General features: G+C 43.0%; 1 pseudogene; it reads right to left on the reverse strand.

Annotated features, from left to right (window-relative positions):
• Positions 1-15,528: 15,528 nt before the first annotated feature.
• LOC136492265 (uncharacterized) lies at positions 15,529-23,912 on the reverse strand (annotated as a pseudogene).
• Between the last annotated feature and the right edge of the window lie 569 nt (positions 23,913-24,481).

The raw sequence follows: 24,481 nt of genomic DNA on the forward strand, positions 1-24,481 counted from the left end.
TGGAGTGTAAGGGTCCGGTGGACGGCGTCGCCTAGTGCCTGGAGGCTATGTAGGCTGAGTCGAGGGAGTGTACTGGAGCTGAGAGGGGCCAAGCTCCTCGTGCCTCTGGTCCACGTCGTCCTTGTCCTTGTCCTCGTCCCCTGTAGCTGCTTGCCTGCTTGGCTAGAGGAACCTAAGCCTCCTCTGCCTACGGAAGGAACGCACATGTTTTGCGTCGTGTCTGTCCTGCAACCACAACGAGCAGTCGTACGGCGTAGCCGACGTGACAGCCTCTTTTGTACAAAATTACGTTAACTGAAAGAATCTAACGTATTAATAATATGTTTGAAAGAATATTTTGAATCTGACGTCTAGGAAGCTACGCGTGTCGTCGTCCCTAACTCTCAGACAAAAGCGCTCAATGTCTTCAACGGAGCATTTGAGGGTATTGCCCTGTAATAAAGTTCTCAGTAATAATACTTCTGAACAGATAGCAACATGTTTTGTTTTCTTTTGTACAACAATCTAACGTATTATAAGGATGCTACGGCTCGAAGGTGGCACTAACTAAAATAGATACCTCTAACACACAATGTAATGGTATGCAACTTAACGTAGAAAAATAAGGCAATTGACTTACCACTCTGTCCAAGATTGGTCCTGCCTCCACCTGTCTTCCTGCACGAGTAGATTGGTCGTACGCCGTATCTTCATCGTCGGAGGACTCGATGTCGGCGTAGTCATCTTCTGTCCACTGTACCCTCAACCTACAACGTGTCGCACGTTGGTACCAAGCTTGGTACCGCCTGAACTCATGATTCATGTGCGGCTCGTTGTTCTCGTCCACGTTGTCGTGCATCTCCTCCCATTGCTCAATGTAGTACTGGTGGTGCTTCTCCCAGTCAAAAATCTCTCTGTTCTTCTGACGATCCAACCTGCACGTATGTCATTGTTACTTGAATCCATGTACATGCCACTATATTATCTCCAAGGCAGTGCAGCTCCTCCTGAGCTCTTGCAACTATCTTACTAAATGAAGGCCTATCATTGAATAGCACAGGCACGCTTTGCATGTCAACAAACTCAACATATCCATAGCGATCGCTTTCAACGATGCCTCCATGATATATGGTCACTAGGTTGTCCATCTATTTCAAACACGTAACAAAACACATGTCCTTTAGTCAAAAAAACATGCTAACTACTAACGTGAAGGTCTCTAGTATTTAGATAAGTAAATGTATACTATGTACTAAGTACTACATATATATATACTTAAGTACTAAATATATACCTATGTATGTATCTAACTATGAAATAACTATATACGAAAACTAGTTATACCAACATAAGTATCTATATATCTATCTAAATATTACACCCTAACTATTGTTAACTAAGTACTAAATTACCAATTCAAACGAATAAAGTAATTTACTTTACTGTACAGTCGGTGGAGTGCAACAACAAGCCGCCAGAGCGCCTTGGCGTGCCTAGGCCGAAGCTCCCGCGCGCCTTGGCGTGGCGGGTAGGGGCGTGGCAGGTAGGGGCAAGGGTGCGTGGGCCGTGGACGAGTGGGGCAGGGCGAGCCGCGACGTGGCGGGCACGGCGGCCGGTGAGTGGCACGGCGGGCGCGGGCGCGTGGGAGCAGCCGAGGTGGCGCAGTCGCGCGGGCGCGGCGGCGCTAGCGCGCGGGAGCGGTCGCGGTGGCGCGGGTGCGGGCGGGGCGTGTGGCAGAACCTCCTAAGAAATCGGGCCCACGTGCACCTATCGATGTCTCAACAGACCTCAGATAGCGTACACAAGTTTCCAACAACTTAACAGATCTGTCGGGTGTCCTCGGGAAACCCGAATCATCCATGAATCTTTTCCAAACAGGATCCCAATCACAGTCATTGCAGATTACAACAGTTTTCAATATACATACCAGAGATTATAAAGCGGAAGACTTAAGTTTTGATATTACAAACCAGTTGTTTCAAACTTACAAAACCATAAGTGTCATACAACCATAGTAGCGGGATAATATTACATTAACATTATTTATTTCACACAAACTAGTGCCTCGTCCAAAGGCCATTCATCATTCCTCATCGTCATCGACTTCAAACACTGACATGCAGCAGGGACCAAAACAAGCCTGCGCATGCGACTCACCTGCAACAAGGGTTAACAAACCCTGAGTACAAAAGTACTCAACAAGACTGACCTGACCAAAAAGGGTGAAGGTCTTAGGGGTGCAGGTGTTGGGTCAAGGTAAGGATGTAGAAAGATTCAAAAGTTCTTTGCCAAAAGCTTACTATTCTTGATCCTAGTTTCAAGTTTTACCCCTAAGTACTTTAGTTCAATATCTCAAACTAAGTGTTCATATCCCATGTTCCAATCCTTCTCATTCCATTCATTTTCTCAAGTTTTAGTAATTCACCAGTCCTACATTGCTTCTGTAATGAATCGAGTCTCCATATCCGCGGAGCACCGACAATTTGAATTGATTCAAGTCCCAGCTAGGGATTCCTTATCACACGACATATGTAGAACTTAATCTTACATATATCAACCTCGCTACCGAATCCTCTCGTACTAAGCCGTCTCCACGCCACCCGAGAGCACAGCATGCCTCAAATCCGGCCACATTCAAGCCACGAGGGTACACGCTACTCCCGCCATCTCACCACTCCCAGTGCGTGGGCATTCGTCTTAGTATCAGATTAGCCGAAGTAGGCTTACCGGAGTATGTGACCAGTACTACAAAGTGTCTCGTTCAGAAGATCTACAATGAGTGGCCTTTAAGCGACATAGTCGGCAACATTACCCAACATTCAATATAAGCCACCCAACTAGTCTCTAGTTCATTCTATCTTCTTTCTTTCTTTCTTTGGCCAGTATGCCATCGTTGATTGTATTGAAACTTTTACTGTGCAAACCTACCATAAAGCATACTAAGCAATTCTACGCCTTTGTAAAAGAAATCATCGTCAAGGATGGTAAACAATCAACAAGGTAGGCAATGCATCAAGTAGGTAACATTTGAAGTAAATCAACTTAATGCAATAAGTAACATAAGTGATAAACTTTTCAAAGTAAACAAGGTAATGGTTTAATGCATAAACCGGGGCTTGCCTTCGTTGACGATCTCAGGTTCCGGATCAGTACCACAATTACCAAATCCCGCGACAATCGGGGATTCTTCCAGAACTTGCTCAACTAGAATCGTTTCACTCTCGGGTTCTACACGAAATGATAACATATGCTTTAACATGATGATAATGCAAATATGATGCTTTCACGGTACATGAAATGTAACAACACCCCGAATACGATTTTCCTTCACGGTACAGTTGCAAGCCAACAAAACCAACTTGTAAATCTACCATCAAGGATCACACATGTGACTTGACCAAACTAATCTTGAAACCCTACTGGTCACACAACATGACCCAAACAAAAATTAAACCCTAACCCTAACAATTAGGGTTGCTTTTATTCAATTTTTAATTAATTTGAAATAAGCCCAAAAATAAACTTGTTCCAAATGACCTCAAAATTTTATGTAAGCTTCCTCATAACAAATTAGTGTACCAAAATAAATTTCATAATTTTTGGAGCTATACAGTGGCCTACAAAAATCATGGAAATTGCATTTATTAATTAATGGACTGAATATTTGAACATTAAAAATTTATTCAAATTTCAAGTTTCAAATTTTTAAACCATACTAGAGCATGTACAGCAGCTACACAAAATTTTTTAGAATTTTTGGATGTGTAAATAAATTCCTACAAAATTGAAAAATTGCTGCACTATTCAAAAATCAGAAATTAGAAAAACTCTCTATTCTCTCTCTCTGTCGCTGACAGGTCGGGCCCACCCGTCAGTGACTCATACGCGAGCTCGGCGGCGCTGCCCGACTCCGACCGGCCAATTCGCGCCGTCGGCGAGTGCTCCAGCGATACGGTTGGCATCAACATGATCAACATCACACGGCGGACCTATCTCGACACTCATACCAGTCGCGGGCACACCGGAGAAGGTATCTCGCCGGCCATGGCGGCTACGGCGATGAACTCGCGGCGGTGCATGGTGGAACACTGACTACAACACGGTAGCGTCTAAAGTGAAGGGATTAACACGATCAGGGACTCACCACCAACACGTTGATGTGCTCGGTGAAGATGGAGATGCTCTGGAATGACCTGGCCACGGTGAGGTTGACGGTGGCGGAGCTCCGGCCGGTCCTGAGGAAGACGACGTCGCGCGGTGGCACTGGACTTCCAGGGGCGACACGATCAGGCTTGGGAGGAGCAGAAAGATGAGGCGGAGCTATTGGCGGATGCTACTGACTTAGGATGCTACGACGGCGACGAATTTCGCGAGCGCAGTGAGGTCGTCGTCGGCGAGCAGAGGCAGGAAAGGAGGAGAGGGACGATGACGGTACGGCTATTTATAGCCGGGAGGAGCTCGTCTGGCTTCGACAGCACACGACGAAGATGCCACGACGATGATGACGTGCCAGGGCGTGAGGAAGCGGCGCAAAACGCTCGGCGGCGGCAGTGGCGTTGCGCCGGCGGTAAGCGGTGATGTAAATCTTGATTTTTGAATTATTTACAGAACTGCCACTGAGTCTATTTTTCAAATTACTCCCAAATTTTCTAAAGAAGTTAAAAATCTCCAAACATGAAAGTTGCTCAACTTTTCAAACTCTACAACTTTGCTTCAATGAACATTTTCAAATTCTACCTCCATTTTGAAATTTGAATTTGGGGTGCATTTGAGTATTTGAATCATTTCAAAATTACTCCAAATTTTATATGTAAACTTAAAAAACTTTGAATACCAAAGTTGATCCACATAAAATAATCTTCAACTTTGCTTTTTTCCTCAACCCTAAATTCCACATGGATTTTTGAATTAGTCAAAAGGGGCAAAAAGGACTTTTATAATTTGAATTTGAATTTAAATTTGATTTGTCTTTCTTTTACTTTAACTTTGATTTTTGACCAGTAACATGGCCCATTAGGGTTATTTGAGTCAAAAGACACATGGCCTCACATGATCACATGAAATTTGACCCTTGTGGTCATAATCTTTATTTAGGGTTTTGAAACACATCACATGAAATAACAACATTATGAAATAAAGCTTATTTAGTGAATGCATTCAAAATTTTCTACTCCATGAATGCTTTGCAATGCATATGATGACATGTCAAATTTTAGTGCTAGGTCAAAACACCAGAGGTGTTACAACCCTTCCCCCTTAAAGAAATCTCGTCCCAAGATTTAAAACTTAAGGCTAAGTAATGGAAAAGAAAATATGTCAAGCTAACACATCATAACTTTATTCAAAAGACTAGTGAGGGGTTTTTCATTCTTTTGACAAAAGAAACAAGTTACAATATAGACAAGGTATTGCAACTAGAGAGAAGCATAGAAGTCAGGAAAGTTTTCTTCTAAGTAATCCTCGGACTCCCAAGTAGCTTCTTCTTCAGTGTGCTGGTTCCATTGTACTTTGTAGAACTTCATTGTACGCCTTCGAGTGACTCGATCTTTCTGATCTAAGACTCTAATGGGGTACTCGGCATAAGTCAAATCAGGTGCTAGTTCTACATCACCAAAATCGATCACTTGGTCAGGTACTTGAAGACACTTCTTCAACTGGGATACATGGAAAATATCATGCATAGCTGACATGTGATCCGGTAGCTTGACGCAATAGGCGACTGGTCCACATCTTTGTTGGATTTGAAACGGACCGACATAATGGGGCACCAACTTTCCCCGAATCCCAAAACGATGAACTCCTTTCATTGGCGATACCTTGAGGTAGACATGATCTCCCACTATGAATTCTAGCGGTCTCCTCCTCTTATCAACATAGCTTTTCTATCGGGATTGAGCTACCTTCATATTAGCTTGTATGAGTTTAACTTTCTCTTCTGCTTCCTTGACCACATCCGATCCAAAGAACCAACGTTCTCCAACCTTTGACCAATGTAAAGGTGTCTGGCATCTACGATCATACAATGCTTCAAATGGTGCCATTTTAATGCTCTCTTGATAGCTATTGTTATATGAGAATTCAGCTAAGGGAAGGCATTCATCCCATATAGCACCATAGGAGAGAACACATGCTCTTAACATATCTTCAAGAATTTGATTCACCCTTTCCGTCTATCCATCTGTTTACGGATGATAAGCAGAACTACAGATAAGTTTAGTTCCCAAAGACTCATGTAGACTTTTCCAAAACTTGGATATGAACAATGACCCTCTGTCAAAGACAATGGTCTTGGGTGCCCCATGTAGACTGAAGATTCTATCAAGATAAAGCTTTGCATACTGCTCCGCTCGATATTTATCTCTGATTGGTAAGAAATGAGCTATCTTGGTTAGACGATCAACAATAACCCATATTGAATTGTAGCCTGCAGATGTCCTAGGCAACCCTACTATGAAGTCTATACAGATATCTTCCCACTTCCAAGATGGAACTGGCAAGGAATGTAATGGACCCATAGTCTTCATGTGAATCGCTTTGACTCTCTGACAAGTATCATATTTGGCCACATATTGAGCTATTTCTATTTTCATTTTGGTCCACCAATATCTCGTTCTCAGATCATGATACATTTTGTTGCTACCTGGATGAATAGAGTATCTTGTAGAATGAGATTCATCAAGAATCTGCTTTTGTAGCTCCGGATTTTTGGGTACTACCAATCTATCCTTGAACCATACGACATCTGATTCATCAATCTTGAAACATGTTGATCTTCCAGATCTGATTTTATCCTTGATATGGGCTATGCCCTTACTTTTTCTGTTGAGCAGCAATGATCTAATCTTTGATAGTGGACTCAACTGCAATATTGGACAGAGAACCTTGTTCTATGATTTGTAAATTCAGATGCTCCATCTCTTGACACAATGTTCGTTGCATAGGTTCTATAATCAGGCAATGACAATGACTCTTGCGACTCAGGGCATCGGCAACCACATTAGCCTTGCCCGGATGATAATGCACTTCTAAGTCATAATCTTTGATAAGTTCTAACCATCTTCTTTGCCTCATATTCAACTCTGACTGAGTGAAGATATATTTCAAACTTTTGTGATCTGTATAGATATGACATATATTGCCCAATAAATAATGTCGCCAAATCTTGAGTGCATGAACAACAGCGGCTAATTCAAGATCATGGGTGGGATAATGTTCTTCATGCCTTTTGAGCTGTCTGGAAGCATATGCTATGACTCTGCCTTCTTGCATAAGAACACAGCCAATACCAATTCTAGAGGCATCACAATAGATATCAAATGGCCTCTCGATATCAAGTTATGCTAAAACTGGTGCAGTTGTCAGCAACTTCTTCAATGTATGAAAGGCCTCCTCACATCTAGTTGACCATTCAAACTTAGTTTGATTTTTCAGCAGTCCAGTAATTGGCTTCACAATTCTAGAGAAGTCAGGGATGAACTGACGATAATAACCTGCCAACCCTAGAAAACTACGAACTTGATGAACAGTGGTAGGTGCTTTCCAGTTAAGGACTTCTTCTACCTTGCTTCAATCAACAGCTATACCTTCAGCAGATAACACATGACCTAGAAATTGTACTTCCTCTAACCAGAATTCACATTTGCTGAATTTGGTATATAATTGGTGATCTCTTAATCGTTGTAGAACAATGCAGAGATGTTTCGTATGTTCTTCTTTGCTCTTAGAATAGATAAGAATGTCATTAATGAATACCACTACAAACTTATCCAACTCGGGCATGAAAACTGAGTTCATTAGGTACATGAAATGAGCCAGGGCATTGGTCAGCCCAAAAGACATGACTAAATACTCATATAGACCATATCGGGTAGTAAATGCTGTCTTTGGCACATCTTCTCGTCTGATCTTAATCTGGTGATAGCCTGATCTCAAGTCTATCTTCGAGAACACCTTAGCTCCCGCAAGTTGATCAAAAAGCAAATCAATTCGGGGTAAGGGGTATTTGTTCTTTATGGTGACTTCATTTAACGGCCGATAGTCAACACATAACCTTAAGGTTTGGTCCTTCTTCTTCACGAACATAGCAGGGCATCCCCAAGGTGATGAACTGGGTTGAATGAAACCCTTGTCTAACAACTCTTGTAGTTGCATTTTTAATTCTACTAGTTCTTTGGGTGGCATCCTATATGCTCTTCTGAACACAGGTGTCGTTCCTGGTTTCAGGTCAATTCTAAACTCCACATCTCGGTCTGGTGGCAGTCCAGGCAGATCATTGGGAAAAACATCCGTAAATTCACATACCACATGAATGTTCTCGGCTTCTTCCACAGTAGTTGTATAGACTGTTCCAACTGTACTCTTAGGAAAGGGAAGTTGGATGAGAAGTTGGGTTTTGCTGCTAGGTACATTTACTCTTATGGTTCTACGCAGGACATCTATGACAGCCCCGTGTTGAGTTAACCAGTTCATACCAAGGATCACATCTATATCTTGATCCTTTAATATCAGCATGCTGGTAGGGAACTCATGTCCTCCCAAATCAATAGGTACATGCTGAACTATCTCTCTTGTACAGAGTCGTCCCCCTAGCGACTGTATATGATATGGTTCTTTTGTTTCCCCAATAGTTATCCCATACTTCACAACAAATGTATGATTGATGAATGTATGGGATGCACCGGAATCAAATAAGGTAATTACAGGGTGCTTAGCAACGGGAAACATACCAATCATTACTGGTTCTCCTTCTGAAATAGATTCCACCTAAGTATAGAAGACCCTTCTAGATTTCTTCTCAGCCTAACCTTTCTGACTATTCTGAGCATTGCCCTTGTACTGATTTTGAGCTTGAGTAATAGGGGCTTTGGGTGCATTAGGATTGTTCTTCCTAGGATACGGACATTCTCGGGAAAAGTGTCCGGTTTTACCACAATTATAGCATGGATCATTGTGATTCTAGGGAGTAGCATTGCGATTTGCATTATTTGTATTGTTTTGCTGCTACGGCGCTTGATGAGTATAAGGTGTATTAGTTGCAGGGCGAATAAAGATTTGCTGCCTGCTTTGGCTTTGTTGTGGGTGGAATGGTGCACGGCCATGATTCTGAGGATGGTAGATCACTTTTTGACGCTTTCCACTCGACGATCCGGAAGCAAATGCTCTCTTTTTCTTCGCCTCCTTGTGTCGGCAGTAATTCTCCTCTGAAGCGATAGCAATGTTGATAGTCTCATGATAAGTTGCGTTGCCACAAGTTGCCATCATGGTCTAAAGTTTGGTGTTCAGACCTCTCATGAAATGATTCTTCTTCTTCCTGTCTGTATTCACATACTCTATAGCATACTACGACAGGTGATTGAAACGCCCAACATAGTGCATCACCGGGTGCTCCCCTTGCTTAAGAGCCAGGAACTCTTCTAACTTCATGGTCATCACACCATCGGGAATATAGTGTGCCCTGAAGGCATCCTTAAACTCTATCCAGGTGATTTGGTGACCAACGGGCTGTACAGCTACCAAATTTGCCCACCAGGCACCAGCAGCTCCTCGGAGTTGTTGTGCCGCAAACCTTGGTTTCTGAATCTCGGTACAGCGAATCAGCTCAAACTTTTGCTCCATTGTCCGGAGCTAATCGTCAGCTTCTAAAGGCTCTTCTGCCTTAGAGAACACAGGCAGATGTGTGTCAGTAAAATCAATATAGGTTGTCTCATCATTTCCATTATTACGGCGGCCATGATTAGGGTGTGTTGCTTGTTGGTTCTGAGCCATTTCCCTTAACAACCTAGCATTCTCAGCCGTTGCATAGACGAGTGCAGTTATGGCATCTGCCATACTCGGAGGCATTGGTGGAGGATTTGGGACTTCATCATTGTCTTGCGAAGTACCAGCACCAGTTCGGGTGTTAATGCGAGGCATCTGTCAGAGAGACATGTTTATTTACATTATTATTTTATTGAAAGCAGTTAAAATGTTTCATGCTACAAAGGGTTTCTTATTTATGTTACATGTCTTGTATCCCACAAGACAACTCTGGTTTACTAGAAAAGCAGTAAAGGAACTATTACTACTCCGAGCTTTTAGTCATCGGCATCCGTGCCCATATCGAACGAAACCTCATCTTTATCTGAGAAGTACACTAACTCCTCAGGACCCTCCTCCTCTTCTTCATTCTCGACTTCACCTGGATCTACAATCATTTCTTCATCTATAACTTCACCATCCCCATGAGGAGGATGAAGTTGAGCGTACAGCAGGTGGACATTCTCATGAAGAATGGCATTGTCCATCTCCAGGTCTTCTACGTAGAACTCCAACTCATGGACGCGTTCATTGGCCGCATCCTCTCGTGTCCAGGCTTCATTCCTCAACTCGGTATTCTTGGTGATGTCCCTTTCCATTTCCGCTAGCTTCTCTTGATCTTTAGCATGAGCTCGACGAAGAGTGTTGAGCTCCTTGGTAAGGTTCTCAATGTTGGCGGGATTGCTTGAAGATCCTTCATCTCCTAGGGTCTTGGAACTTCCTTCACCAAGCTTACGGTTACACGGTGCCAACTGGTGACGAGGGACTCCGTGAGGTCCAGTGGACTTGCGTGCGGTTATCTTGATCTTTGCCATAGCCTGTAGAATTTAGGATAGGACTATAAGGATAGCTTGAGGATAATGGAGGTTAGCAAGAATGAGATTGACATTACTTACCCAACCACTTTTAAGGGGAATTATTATGCAAGGTGTTCTAGCATGATGCATGAATCGATCTTACGAATCCGAGTACAAAAGATTTATACAATCAGAAGTACTAGATTTTTAATACATAGGACAAACCTAACCATATTATCCGCCACAAACTTTCAAATAAGATAAGATTGAGGCTAGATTAGAGGGAAGAAGAAAGAAATTTGAACTCAAAATATCCAATTTAATTTCTTTGATCCAAATCAATTTGAAGGTTTTCAAAAGCAACCTACAATGATCTTAGATAGGACCTGCTCTGATACTAGTTGTGGCAGAACCTCCTAAGAAATCGGGCCCATGTGCACCTATCAATGTCTCAACAGACCTCAGATAGCGTACACAAGTTCCCAACAACTTAACAGATCTGTCGGGTGTCCTCGAGAAACCCGAATCATCCATGAATCTTTTCCAAATAGGATCCCAATCACAGTCATTGCAGATTACAACAGTTTTCAATATACATACCAGAGATTATAAAGCGGAAGACTTAAGTTTTGATATTACAAACCAGTTGTTTCAAACTTACAAAATCATAAGTGTCATACAACCATAGTAGCGGGATAATATTACATTAACATTATTTATTTCACACAAACTAGTGCCTTGTCCAAAGGCCATTCATCATTCCTCATTGTCATCGACTTCAAACACTAACATGCAGCAGGGACCAAAACAAGCCTGCACATGCGACTCACCTACAACAAGGGTTAACAAACCCTGAGTACAAAAGTACTCAACAAGACTGACCTGACCAAAAAGGGTAAAGGTCTTAGGGATGCAGGTGTTGGGTTAAGGTAAGGATGTAGAAAGATTCAAAAGTTCTTTGCCAAAAGCTTACTATTCTTGATCCTAGTTTCAAGTTTTAAACTAAGTGTTCATATCCCATGTTCCAATCCTTCTCATTCCATTCATTTTCTCAAGTTTTAGTAATTCACCAGTCCTACATTGCTTCTGTAATGAATCGAGTCTCCATATCCGTGGAGCACCGGCAATTCGAATTGATTCAAGTCCCAGCTGGGGATTCCTTATCACACGACATATGTAAAACTTAATCTTGCATATATCAACCTTGCTACCGGATCCTCCCGTACTAAGCTGTCTCCACGCCACCCGAGAGCACAGCACGCCTCAAATCTGGCCACATTCAAGCCATGAGGGTACACGCTACTCCCGCCATCTCACCACTCCCAGTGCGTGGGCATTCGTCTTAGTATCGGATTAGCCAAAGTAGGCTTACCGGAGTATGTGACCAGTACTACAAAGTGTCTCGTTCAGAAGATCCACTATGAGTGGCCTTTAAGCGACATAGTCGACAACATTACCCAACATTCAAGATAAGCCACCCAACTAGTCTCTAGTTCATTCTATCTTCTTTCTTTCTTTCTTTGGCCAGTATGCCATCTTTGATTGTATCGAAACTTTTACTGTGCAAACCTACCATAAAGCATACTAAACAATTATACGCCTTTGTAAAAGAAATCATCGTCAAGGATGGTAAACAATCAACAAGGTAGGCAATGCATCAAGTAGGTAACATTTGAAGTAAATCAACTTAATGCAATAAGTAACATAAGTGATAAACTTTTCAAAGTAAACAAGGTAATGGTTTAATGTATAAACCGGGGCTTACCTTCGTTGACGATCTCAGGTTCTGGATCAGTACCACAATTACCAAATCCCGCGACAACCGGGGATTCTTCTAGAACTTGCTCAACTAGAATCGTTTCACTCTCGGGTTCTACACGAAATGATAACATATACTTTAACATGATGATAATGCAAACATGATGCTTTCACGGTACATGAAATGTAACAACACCCCGAATACGATTTTCCTTCATGGTACAGTTGCAAGCCAACAAAACCAACTTGTAAATCTACCATCAAGGATCACACATGTGACTTGACCAAACTAATCTTGAAACCCTACTGGTCACACAACATGACCCAAACAAAAATTAAACCCTAACCCTAACAATTAGGGTTGCTTTTATTCAATTTTTAATTAATTTGAAATAAGCCCAAAAATAAACTTGTTCCAAATGACCTCAAAATTTTATGTAAGCTTCCTCATAATAAATTAGTGTACCAAAATAAATTTCATAATTTTTGGAGCTATACAGTGGCCTACAAAAATCATGGAAATTGCATTTATTAATTAATGGACTGAATATTTAAACATTAAAAATTTATTCAAATTTCAAGTTTCAAATTTTTAAACCATACTAGAGCATGTACAGCAGCTACACAAAATTTTTCAGAATTTTTGGATGTGTAAATAAATTCCTACAAAATTGAAAAATTGCTGCACTATTTAAAAATCAGAAATTACAAAAACTCTCTGCTCTCTCTCTCTGTCGCTGATAGGTCGGGCCCACCCGTTAGTGACTCATACGCGAGCTCGGCGGCGCTGCCCGACTCCGACCGGCCAATTCGCGCCGTCGGCGAGTGCTCTGGCGATACGGTTGGCATCAACACGATCAACATCACACGACGGACCTATCTCGACACTCATACCAGTCGTGGGCACACCGAAGAAGGTATCTCGCCGGCCATGGCGGCTACGGCGGTGAACTCATGGCGGTGCACGGTGGAACACCGACTACAACATGGTAGCGTCTAAAGCGAAGGGATTAACACGATCAGGGACTCACCACCAACACGTTGATGTGCTCGGTGAAGACGGAGATGCTCTGGAATGACCTGGCCATGGTGAGGTTGACGGTGGCGGAGCTCCGGCCGGTCCCGAGGAAGACGACGTCGTGCGGTGGCGCTGGACTTCCAGGGGCGACACGATCAGGCTTGGGAGGAGCAGAAAGACGAGGCAGAGCTACTGGCGGATGCTACTGACTTAGGATGCTACGACGGTGGCGAATTTCGCGAGCGTAGTGAGGTCGTCGTCGGTGAGCAGAGGCAGGAAAGGAGGAGAGGGACGACGACGGTACGGCTATTTATAGCCGGGAGGAGCTCGTCTGGCTTCGAGAGCACACGACGAAGATGCCACGGCGATGATGACGTGCCAGGGCGCAAGGAAGCGGCGCAAAACGCTCGGCGGCGGCAGTGGCGTGGCGCCGGCGGTAAGCGGTGATGTAAATCTTGATTTTTGAATTATTTACAGAACTGCCACTGAGTCTATTTTTCAAATTACTCCCAAATTTTCTAAAGAAGTTGAAAATCTCCAAAAATGAAAGTTGCTCAACTTTTCAAACTCTACAACTTTGCTTCAATGAACATTTTCAAATTCTGCCTCCATTTTGAAATTTGAATTTGGGGTGCATTTGAGTATTTGAATCATTTCAAAATTACTCCAAATTTTATATGTAAACTTGAAAAACTTTGAATACCAAAGTTGATCCACATAAAATAATCTTCAACTTTGCTTTTTGCCTCAACCCCAAATTCCACATGGATTTTTGAATTAGTCAAAAGGGGCAAAAAGGACTTTTATAATTTGAATTTGAATTCAAATTTAATTTGTCTTTCTTTTACTTTAACTTTGATTTTTGACCAGTAACATGGCCCATTAGGGTTATTTGAGTCAAAAGACACATGGCCTCACATGATTACATGAAATTTGACCCTTGTGGTCATGATCTTTATTTAGGGTTTTGAAACACATCACATGAAATAACAACATTATGAAATAAAGCTTATTTAGTGAATGCATTCAAAATTTTCTACTTCATGAATGCTTTGCAATGCATATGATGACATGTCAAATTTTAGTGCTAGGTCAAAACACCAGAGGTGTTATAGGGCGGCACGGGCGCGCGGACGGTGCGGGCGGGGACGGTAGAGAGAAAGAGAGAAAGGAACCGTGGGCCTATACGTAAGAGGGCTTGGTGCCAGGATTGTTGGCGCCGAGCTCGGCGCCAAGATCCACGGCGCCGAGTTGGCTGCCATGTCAGCGTCCATGGCGCCAACGTGGCCCCGAGCTCGGCGCCATCATTCCAGATTTTAAAATCATACCTCCGGGGACATATTTATGAAAAAATTTCAAAAAAGGAGAAAAAATAAAAAAATCGATCCTCCCGACCAAATTTTCACTATTGTCTTCTCCTCCAGCTCCCCCCTCTCCCAGGCGATGCCACCCCATACACACCTCTGCCACTAAGGACACCCTCCACGGTCCCATCACCACTGCCGCCCCTTTGCCTCTCCCCTCGCCATTAAGCTTGATGTCGACGGTCCTGCCATCAAGCTCGCCGTTTGACACCCTCCATGCTCCTGCAGCTCTTCCTAGCCAATGACTCGAACATCAGACTAGTGCTTCACCGCATCTCGCTAGAGTACAACCCACTCTTCACCTTTCGCTTGCTCTGCATGGCTTTCGGCGCTGTGTTCACCTGCTTTGGACGATGAGGTTGGCAAGGGACGTGGAGAAGTCGGCCTAGCCTCTAGAACTCTAGATGGGGAGGGGGCCGGCGCAGATAGCACTCCGCTCTCTTGAGAAAAATGCTAGTCGGTGCGCCCTACGCAAAGGATTATCATAGCGCAACATATGATGAACTATATACGTCCTGTTTGATTGGGCTGGTTTGGCTTATAAGCCATGACTGAAAGTATTGTTGGCTGATTTAATGTGAGAGAAAAATATTGTTCGTTGGTTAATAAGCTATGGCTTATAAGCCAAATACGACCAAACGAACAGGCTGATAAAGAGCTGAAACCATGTCAGTGTGTTGTGGCCTCGTGGTTGACAACTTTGACTTACACTAACGAGAAATCACATTGCCCTACTACAGGATATTTGTGAACCGTTAAGAAAGACATCGAAGGGCTCAAATTGAACTGTGAACCAACATTTGCCACACACAGGATATTATTCATCTGCGCTCATATTGAGAGACAAAGCACTATCATGGCGGTCTGACGACAACCGAGAAGAAGTTGCCAAGGAAAACAACACCCTAGCATCCTAGCAGCAACACATGTATGTATATACTCTATCACTCAACTGACAATCTAAGATCTACTATAGGAGAGTAGGCGATTCCATAGCTCTCAGGCACTGGGCGGTAACGGATGCGGGGTCGTTCATCCCAGCCAGAAACGCGATGAAGATGCACCCCATCAGCAGGCCGATTATTGCAGCCCTGATGGCATTCTCGCAGCTATAAGCTGATGGGATCTCTTCTTCATCGAAGTCTGTGACAGGTGATCCGTCATCAACGCTGACCAAGCGAAGCTGGTTCTTGCTCCCTTCCTGCCTGTATCACTGAACTATTACGAGGCTTCTCACATTGTGGGCAGCTGTATTTACCGCCCAGAAATGCTGGCACAACCTGCAAGAACTCTGCCAATGTCTTCTTGTACGAATCTCCCTCAAAACGTAACTTCTGCTTTGTAGATGGTTTCAAAACCTGTATAGAATTAAGCTATAAGTACCATGTGATGTTGCAATCTACCAGTGAAAAGCTACAAAAGTTAAACTGATCCTTTCTACAGATTATTTTAACTTGTAGTGAACCTTGGTTGGTTTGTATCCTGATTAGATAACCAACTTTGGTCAAAAAACAAGTGTTGCAGGAAACTTTTTGCATCAAACAAAAGTTGAAGTGGATAAATAGTATTGAGTTTCAAAATTTTAAACAGATATGCTCATGAAGGAATCAGGTACCAGTCCCACTAACCATCACTGACCAAACAAGATCATGAAAAACTTATTATTATCTATTTATCTTATCTATACAACACCGCATGATATCTATATATACAAGAGGGGCCCAGTTGATAACAGGTAGATAAAAATACAAAGTGCTATCTTTACAAATATCTGCATCCTCCCATTATACACAGCATCCATTAGGGTTTGGGATTAAGACAAGATTGTGCTGTTCATCAGCATTCCAAGTTACCATATGAGAGTGAAGATTTCATATGTGGCCACTAGATTTTGTATATCGTTGACAAAGTATATCTCCACGAACTGGCATGCATGTTTAGAACAAAGATATTGTGTTGTCAAGAAAACTGCAGATCTTACAATGAATTGACGGTGCATCGTCAATAATGCACTTCTAGACATATTAAAAGAACAGCAGTTGTAGTTAAAAACTTGAAATATTTTGTCACCTTATAACATAACAGACATAACTAAAGCAGGTCGTTTAAAAAATATTCATCACCCAAATAAAACAGGCGAAGTGGATACACACAAAACCAGCAGCATGAGATGCAAGTAGGGAGTAATAATTATCTTACTTGAAGAAATGTCTGTGCAATAACTCTGACAACTGGAGGAAGGCGGACAACAAACAATACCCCAAGACGATTTGGGTAGTTTTCTTGAACTACAGTGATAAATGACCTCATCATTTGCATTGGAAATCTGAATGGAGAAATCCCATGGCAATCCAGCAAAATGGTAATTCTTGAATCTTCTTCATTGGTCAAATTTACAACACCATGGTCAATTTGAGAAACTGAATTGAAAGACATCAGTGAGATAGTAGCCACTTTTCTTGCAAACAATTAGAGGAAGCAAAAGGTGAAAACAAATCATAATACCTTCTCCGTAGTAAGTAAACCAGGGGAGAGGCGGGGAGCACAACAAAGGCCATATGCTAGTGCGGTAGCACCCATTTTGTTATACTATGTCTACTGAGTTACAGGGCTCTTTATCGATTTGAGTTTTGACAGTTACAGTAAGACTTCGATTCAAAGAAATGTTTTCAAGTAATTCCAATAGACCTATACCAAAAAAAGAAACAAAGAGAAGGATATGTTTTTGAAAATCACTATAATGCTAAACTGAGCCTAAGAGTTCCACCGATAGAAGATATGTTGCTAGCAGAAAAGATCTATTGAAAGAAGCAGATTACTGCAAGCAGGAAAAACATTGCCCACCCTACATGTGAGTTTGACTACCCAGCAGTAAACTTTGAGGCCATAATGACATTATCACGTAGAGAATGATAATCATCAAGAACATAAATAAATTTACAGACAGAACAGTTCATGGAGGTTTTGGGTATGGTAGTAGGAATCAGGAGAGGGAGGAAGTTCTGGACTTCGCGGTAGCTTTTGACCTGATGATAACCAACACTTTCTTTAGAAAGAGAGAATCTCATCTAGTGACCTTCAGTAGCGGACAACACTGTAGCCAGATTGACTTTGTCCTCGCAAGAAGAAAGGACAAACGAGCATGCTTGGATTGCAAGGTGATACCAGGGGAGTGTGTTGTTTCTCAACATAAGCTTTTGGTGGCAGATTTTCGTTTTCAGGTGCGTGCCCGTAGGGATAAACAAGCTAAGATTCAAAGAACAAAGTGGTGGAAACTGAAAGGAGAGACGTCAGAGGTATTCAGGGAAAGGGTTATCAAAGAGGGCTCTTGGAAGGAAGAAGACGACATAAACAACATGTTGGAGAAGATGGCAACCAACATTCGGAAGGTGGCCTCAGAGGTGTGTGGAGTAACCAAAGGAAGTGGAGGCGAGGCTAAAGATACTTGGTGGTGGAACGAGGAAGTCCAAAAAGCTATTAAGGAGAAGAAAGAATGCTATAGACGCTTGTACCATGATAGGAGTGTGGACAACATAGAGAAGTACAAGGTGGCAAAAAAGACTGCAAAGCGAGCTGTAAGTGTGGCAAAGGGTAGAGCGTACGAGGATATTTACCAACATTTGAGTACGAAGGAAGAAGAGAAGGACATTTATAGGATGGCTAGGGTTCGTGAGAGAAAGACACGGGACTTCAACCAAGTTAAGTGCATTAAGGATGAAAGAGGGCATCTTTTGGTGAAGGAGGATGAGATCCGACATCGATGGCAAGAGTATTTTGATAAATTGTTCAATGGTGAGAATATGGACACAACCTTTCAGTTGGATGACTCTTTTGATGACACCAATAGGCGCTTTGTGCGGAGAATCCAAGAATCTGAGGTCAGAGAGACGTTGAAAAGGATGAAAGGAGGTAAGGCGATAGGACCAGATGGTATCCCAATCGAGGTGTGGAGATGCCTCAGGGACATAGCTATAGTATGACTAACCAAGCTGTTCAATCATATTTTTCGATCGAACAAGATGCCTGATGAGTGGAGGAGAAGTATATTGGTACCGATCTACAAGAATAAAGGAGATATTCAAAGTTGTACTAATTATCGGGGAATTAAGTTGATGAGCCATACTATGAAACTATGGGAGAGAGTTATCGAGCATCGCTTGAGAGCAATAACGCGGGTCTCTGTGAACCAATTTGGTTTCATGCCCGGAAGGTCAACCATGGAAGCAATTTTCTTAATAAGACAAGTTATGGAGCGGTATATGGAGAAAAAGAAGGACATACACATGATTTTTATTGACTTGGAGAAGGCTTATGATAAAATACCAAGGAATGTTATGTGGTGGGCTTTGGACAAACATAAAGTCCCAACGAAGTACGTCGGGCTCATTAAGGACATGTACAACAATGTTATGACTAGAGTTCGAACAAGTGATGGAGACACGGATGACTTCCCGATTAGGATAGGACTACATCAAGGGTCAGCTTTGAGCCCTTATTTATTTGCTTTAGTGATGGATGAGGTCACAAGGGACATATAAGGGGACATCCCTTGGTGTATGCTTTTCGCGAACGATGTAGTGCTAGTTGATGAAAGCCGGACAGGAGTGAATCAGAAACTGGAGTTATGGCGGGAGACTTTGGAGTCCAAAGGTTTTAGACTCAGCAGAACTAAAATTGAGTATATGAGATGTGACTTCGGCACTACTACTCGGGAGGAGGAAGATATTAATTTGGAAGGTCAAGTAGTGCCTAGGAAGGATACCTTTCGATATTTAGGATCAATGCTACAGAGGGACGGGGACATTGATGAAGATGTTAGCCATAGAATCAAAGCAGGGTGGATGAAGTGACGGCAAGCGTCTGGTGTCCTATGTGACAAAAGGGTACCACAGAAGCTAAAAGGCAAGTTTTATAGAACGACGATTAGACCTGCTATGTTGTATGGTGCAGAATTTTGGCCTACGAAAAGACGACATGTTCAATAGCTAAGTGTCACGGAAGTGCGTATGTTGCGTTGGATTTACGGTCATACAAGAAGGGATCGAGTTCGGAACGGTGACATACGTGATAGATTAGGGGTAGCGCCAATTGAAGAAAAGCTTGTCCAACACCGGTTGAGATGGTTTGGACATGTGCAACGGAGACCCCTAGAGGCACCGGTGCGTAGTGGAATCCTAAGCCAGGATAGTAACGTGAAGAGAGGCAGAGGAAAACCGAAGTTGACTTGAGTAGAGGCAATAAAAGGAGACTTGAAAGGATGGAATATACCCAAAGACTTAGCCTTAGATAGGAGTGCTTGGAAGACAGCTATTCACGTGCCTGAACCTTGATTGCTTCTGATGGGTTTCAACTCTAGCCTACCCCAACTTGTTTGGGACTTAAAGGCTTTGTTGTTGTTGTTGTTGTTGTAACAGTTTGGGAAATTACCTACTGCTTGCCCGAAACGGGGTCTATCACGAGGTGGTATGCTGGAGCATGCAAGTCCGAGACGAATTACTAAACAAGGCCGAAGCATCGTGTCAAATCCATGCCAAAAGACTAAGTGAGACCATTTATCAAGTTCTTGCAATGTAAGTATGTGAAACGTTTCCCTCCAACGAATTGTCTTCTTAACCGAAGAGAGTAAACTTGAAAAGTCACCATTTGCAGCGACATAAAATCTGCGTAACTCATCTTCAGTAAACCTGAAACATCCATCTAGAGTCAGTTGTGTGGAACTAGGATGCTCATTTCAGACATGTGCTACCTTCCTAATAAAGGCAGCTTGATTAAAAGACTACTGTATAAACGAAATGATATTATATATCTTCTTTATTTGTAGATAATAGCATTGCAAGCAAGATCAAAAGATTACCAACATAATATAACAACTAATTTGTAGAATTCATTAAATTGAGAACTTAGAAGCTGTGTCTATCCTCACACAGATAACATAGACAGTAACATATTTCTGCACTTCTATCAAAGTTCTCTTCTTAAGGATAAAAATGACGTCCCCATATTCAGAAGTACAGTAAAAAAGCGCTTCGAAATGTACAAAGAACTTTTTTGCCTGCTGCATAGTGTTTCAGATCCTAACTCAAGGACAAATACTCCAATAGTTCCAAATATGATGCACATGAATAGCAAAGAATATAGCAGAAAGTCACCTCTCGGGCAAAGTGATTCCTTGCTTCTCAAGCTCCCTGAAAAGTAACACAAGCCAGTTCTCTTGCACGATTTCCTTTGTGCCATCAGCAGCATCGCTAAAACAAGTCAAACCCACTGTGTTATTAAACAAGGCAGACTTCTTTTTGTTAAGAGTATATATTTGGTAGTTAGGATTGTAAATGAGGTATTGGCATAAGTATCCAGGGAGGTGTCTTGCTCCCCAAGTCTATGTACTCACCATATATACTGCCCGAGAGGGCCAATGCAATACATCCACGCATTATTTGCAATCCTTCCAGCTTCACTCTTCATACCACTATCTAAATGCTGTGATAGGATGCCAAAGAACTAGAATAGTATAATATCATAATTCAATGACAACAAACCAGCAAAGCACTGTATAAACTAAGAGATATTTATTGGCTTATTTCTCAAGTTTTAACCAACCTTGTGCCGGAAGTTGATGCCACTTCATTTGTTTCAGAAGGTGTCTCAGAATGTTAGGTATTGTTATCTGGTTCATCGTCACGCTTGGAAGACAGCTCACTTACTGTTGTTGTGACTAACAGAAACAACAGTGGCATGGATAGTTTCTGCAGTAGAGAACAAATCATCAATTACTTGGAGCTCTTTTTTTTGGGAAAATAAAATGCTGTTTTGGAATGTGTTATGCAACCCATTCAAGTATCCAACAATGTATCGAAGAAGGGAAAAGATACAAATGAGATTTGATTGACATCTACAGCGCACTCATCACATGAATTTACGTGGGATGTTCCACAGTAAGTACAGGTTATCTTGTGAAGTGCTGCAATGTACATTAAAGAAGACATGTCCATTTTTTGTCACTGTCATAAAAGGTAGCTGCATAGCCCTCTTAATGGCGATTATGAGGTAGGTGCCACCTCGCCTAGCGCTTACCACATTTTAGGAAAATGTTTTTGATTTCATAATCTGTCTAGAAGCCCAGATGATGTTGCAAGGAGGCCATTGTGCAAAACACCCAATGCCCCAAACCAAACTCCTAGTCTTATGCCAGCTCTAAGCTAAGTAGAATTCTTCATATATTAAACAAGAGTGTGAGTCAGAACATTTCACTACAGATTAACTCTGGACCAGTCATGGTTTGACTTGGCATGGGCTCAAAGGACGGATAAAATGTTTGTCAAGGCTACAAAAAAAGTAAAACATGCAATTGAGCAAACGCCTAAAACAGTGCTCTTGTTGCTGTAGTGTTGAAACTAAAAAAAGGCTGCTAAAAAATATGCTAGAATGGAAAGAAAATTTGAGCATCCTAAGAACCTATTGACAAGATAGTGCTGCTCGATCTATGTTAATTTCTAGAGAAAATTGTTCCAGGTCACCATGTTTGAAACACAAATAAACTATATAATTTACATCAGAACCGGAAGGGCGGGCCTGGTGCAAGCGGTAGAGTCTTACCGCCTGTGACCGGAAGGTCCCGGGTTCGAGTCGCGGTCTCCTCGCATTGCACAGGCGAGGGTAAGGCTTGCCACTGACACCCTTCCCCATACCCCGCACAGAGCGGGAGCTCTCTGCACTGGGTACGCCCTTAATTTACATCAGAACTGAACATGTTATTAAGATTGTGAGTAAATGAGACAATGTTGACGTACTACAGTACTATGGTCAAATCAGTAGACAGAAGGTAGTAATGGATAACAAAATAGCATTGCCCCTCCCTCATCTATCTTTCATCTAAGTCAAGGAATAATACAATATCTAGGCACGTGGTATTTGCTAAAGCACTAACTAATTTTGAAAATAAAGAGTATCCATTTTGGAGAGCTGAGAAATCAAATAACCTGAATTCCCTGCACGAGAAATTTGAGTGGTGCCCATCTTTGGATCCAACTAAATGGAGGATACACAAGGATTTGCAATGCTTGAACAGAATTCCATATGAAAGGGCATCTTGCTTTAGAAACTCTTCTGACTGCCTCAAGAGCAACGACCTTAATCAGAAATGATGCCACATGGCCTATTGAATCCCCACCCAAGATCAGTTGTTTTGATGGCACAATGCGGTTCACACACTTAGGTGAAATGGCCTTTGCTGGAGAAGCAACCAACGTGCCCTGGTACTTCCTGTCATTGCCTGAAGGTTGCAAGTGTTTGCTTGCATTCGCCATTGCTTAGAAGCAAAAGCAGAGACAGAAGACAGGCCCTGCTATTCACATGTACCACCAGCTTCAGCTAAAACAAACCACCTCTAGCCACTGCCGAAAGATTATAACGAGGAAATTTATGTCAACATAAGAAATGCGTAACAATAAGCAGATGCAATGCATATCAACAACAGAACTGGCAACCCAGGAAGAACATACTAAACACGCCTAACTATGTGATGACCAAAAGAAACAAGAGTAATATAAGGTGTCGATTTGAGGCCTAACCGAGCAATTTCGATGTCCTAGTATAAACATAGCGGTTGACACGACCTGGACATCGCTCCCTACTCCCTCAGCAAACGGGAAGGGCGGACTTAACGAGGGGGATGGGGTTTCAGTTAGTTGAGCCTCAATTTATTTGCAAAAAAACAGCTATTATTACAAACCCGCCAGTCACCATCCACCAAACAAATGCTTAGCTAACCGCATGGACGGAGGGATTGGTGTATCCATCCCAGCAAGACTGATCTAGATTAGATCGCTGATTAGTCACTGCGTATGCATACTAAGATCCTATGGAGCCCAAAAAACCCACCCGTAGGTAGAACAATCCACCATCCGAGCGATCCAGCCGTGCTTCCTTACCCACGAACGAAGAAATCAATCCAAACACAGCTGGACCTTCAAGTGACACCAGCATCCGCGCCGCGCAGCGAGAGGAGGCGAGGAGGAAGACGGCTCCAGGATAAATTCCCTCCAGGTGGTCCGCGTCGGCGGAAGGAGGCCTGCTCACCGGCCGCTTTAGGGCTGGAATGCCCCCCTCGCGTCGCGAGGCGCGGGGATCGGGAAACGGGCGCGGATCTGAGGGAGTGCAGGGGAAGGAAGCAGGAGGAGTGAGGAACACGAACACTCCCGCGGCCGCGGGGGAAGAGCCTTTTCATGTGTGCGAAAGATGCTCGGAGCGCGATTAAAAAGTTTAAACGCATTTTTGATGTGATGACATTTTATTTTATTTTCCTCTCGAGCTATTCCGTCCATCTTCTGTTGGTTTTTACCGTTTATCAACCCTGATATATGGGTCCAGCCAATGAAAACAACTAAAATGCCCTTCTTTTATAACCTCATCCTCTACCTCTTTATCTCTCCGTCGGGTGGGGCCAAGCCGTCAACGACTCCAACACCTTCTTCCTTCTCAAGACAAGCAGCGCAAGCTGAGGCCTCGCGCCCGCTGCTTGAGCCGACGCGGAAGGAGCATGAGACGACGACGGGGACGAGGATGGTGCCAAGGATGGGTCGGTCTCCATGTCCGTCTCCTCGCCCTCGCTCGCGCGCGCCGAACCGAAGGCACTCGCCATCTGAGCGCACCCCTGCCCGCGCGCCAATCGCTAGCACGAGCCCTGTCCTCGGACGGCTGCCTTGCTTGCATCTCACGTCGGGTGCTCCGGTGCCACCACGAGCGCGTACTCACCGTTATCGGGGCCGGTCGAG

The sequence above is a fragment of the Miscanthus floridulus genome, chromosome 1 (assembly GCF_019320115.1).
Source record: "Miscanthus floridulus cultivar M001 chromosome 1, ASM1932011v1, whole genome shotgun sequence".
NCBI lineage: Eukaryota > Viridiplantae > Streptophyta > Magnoliopsida > Poales > Poaceae > Miscanthus > Miscanthus floridulus.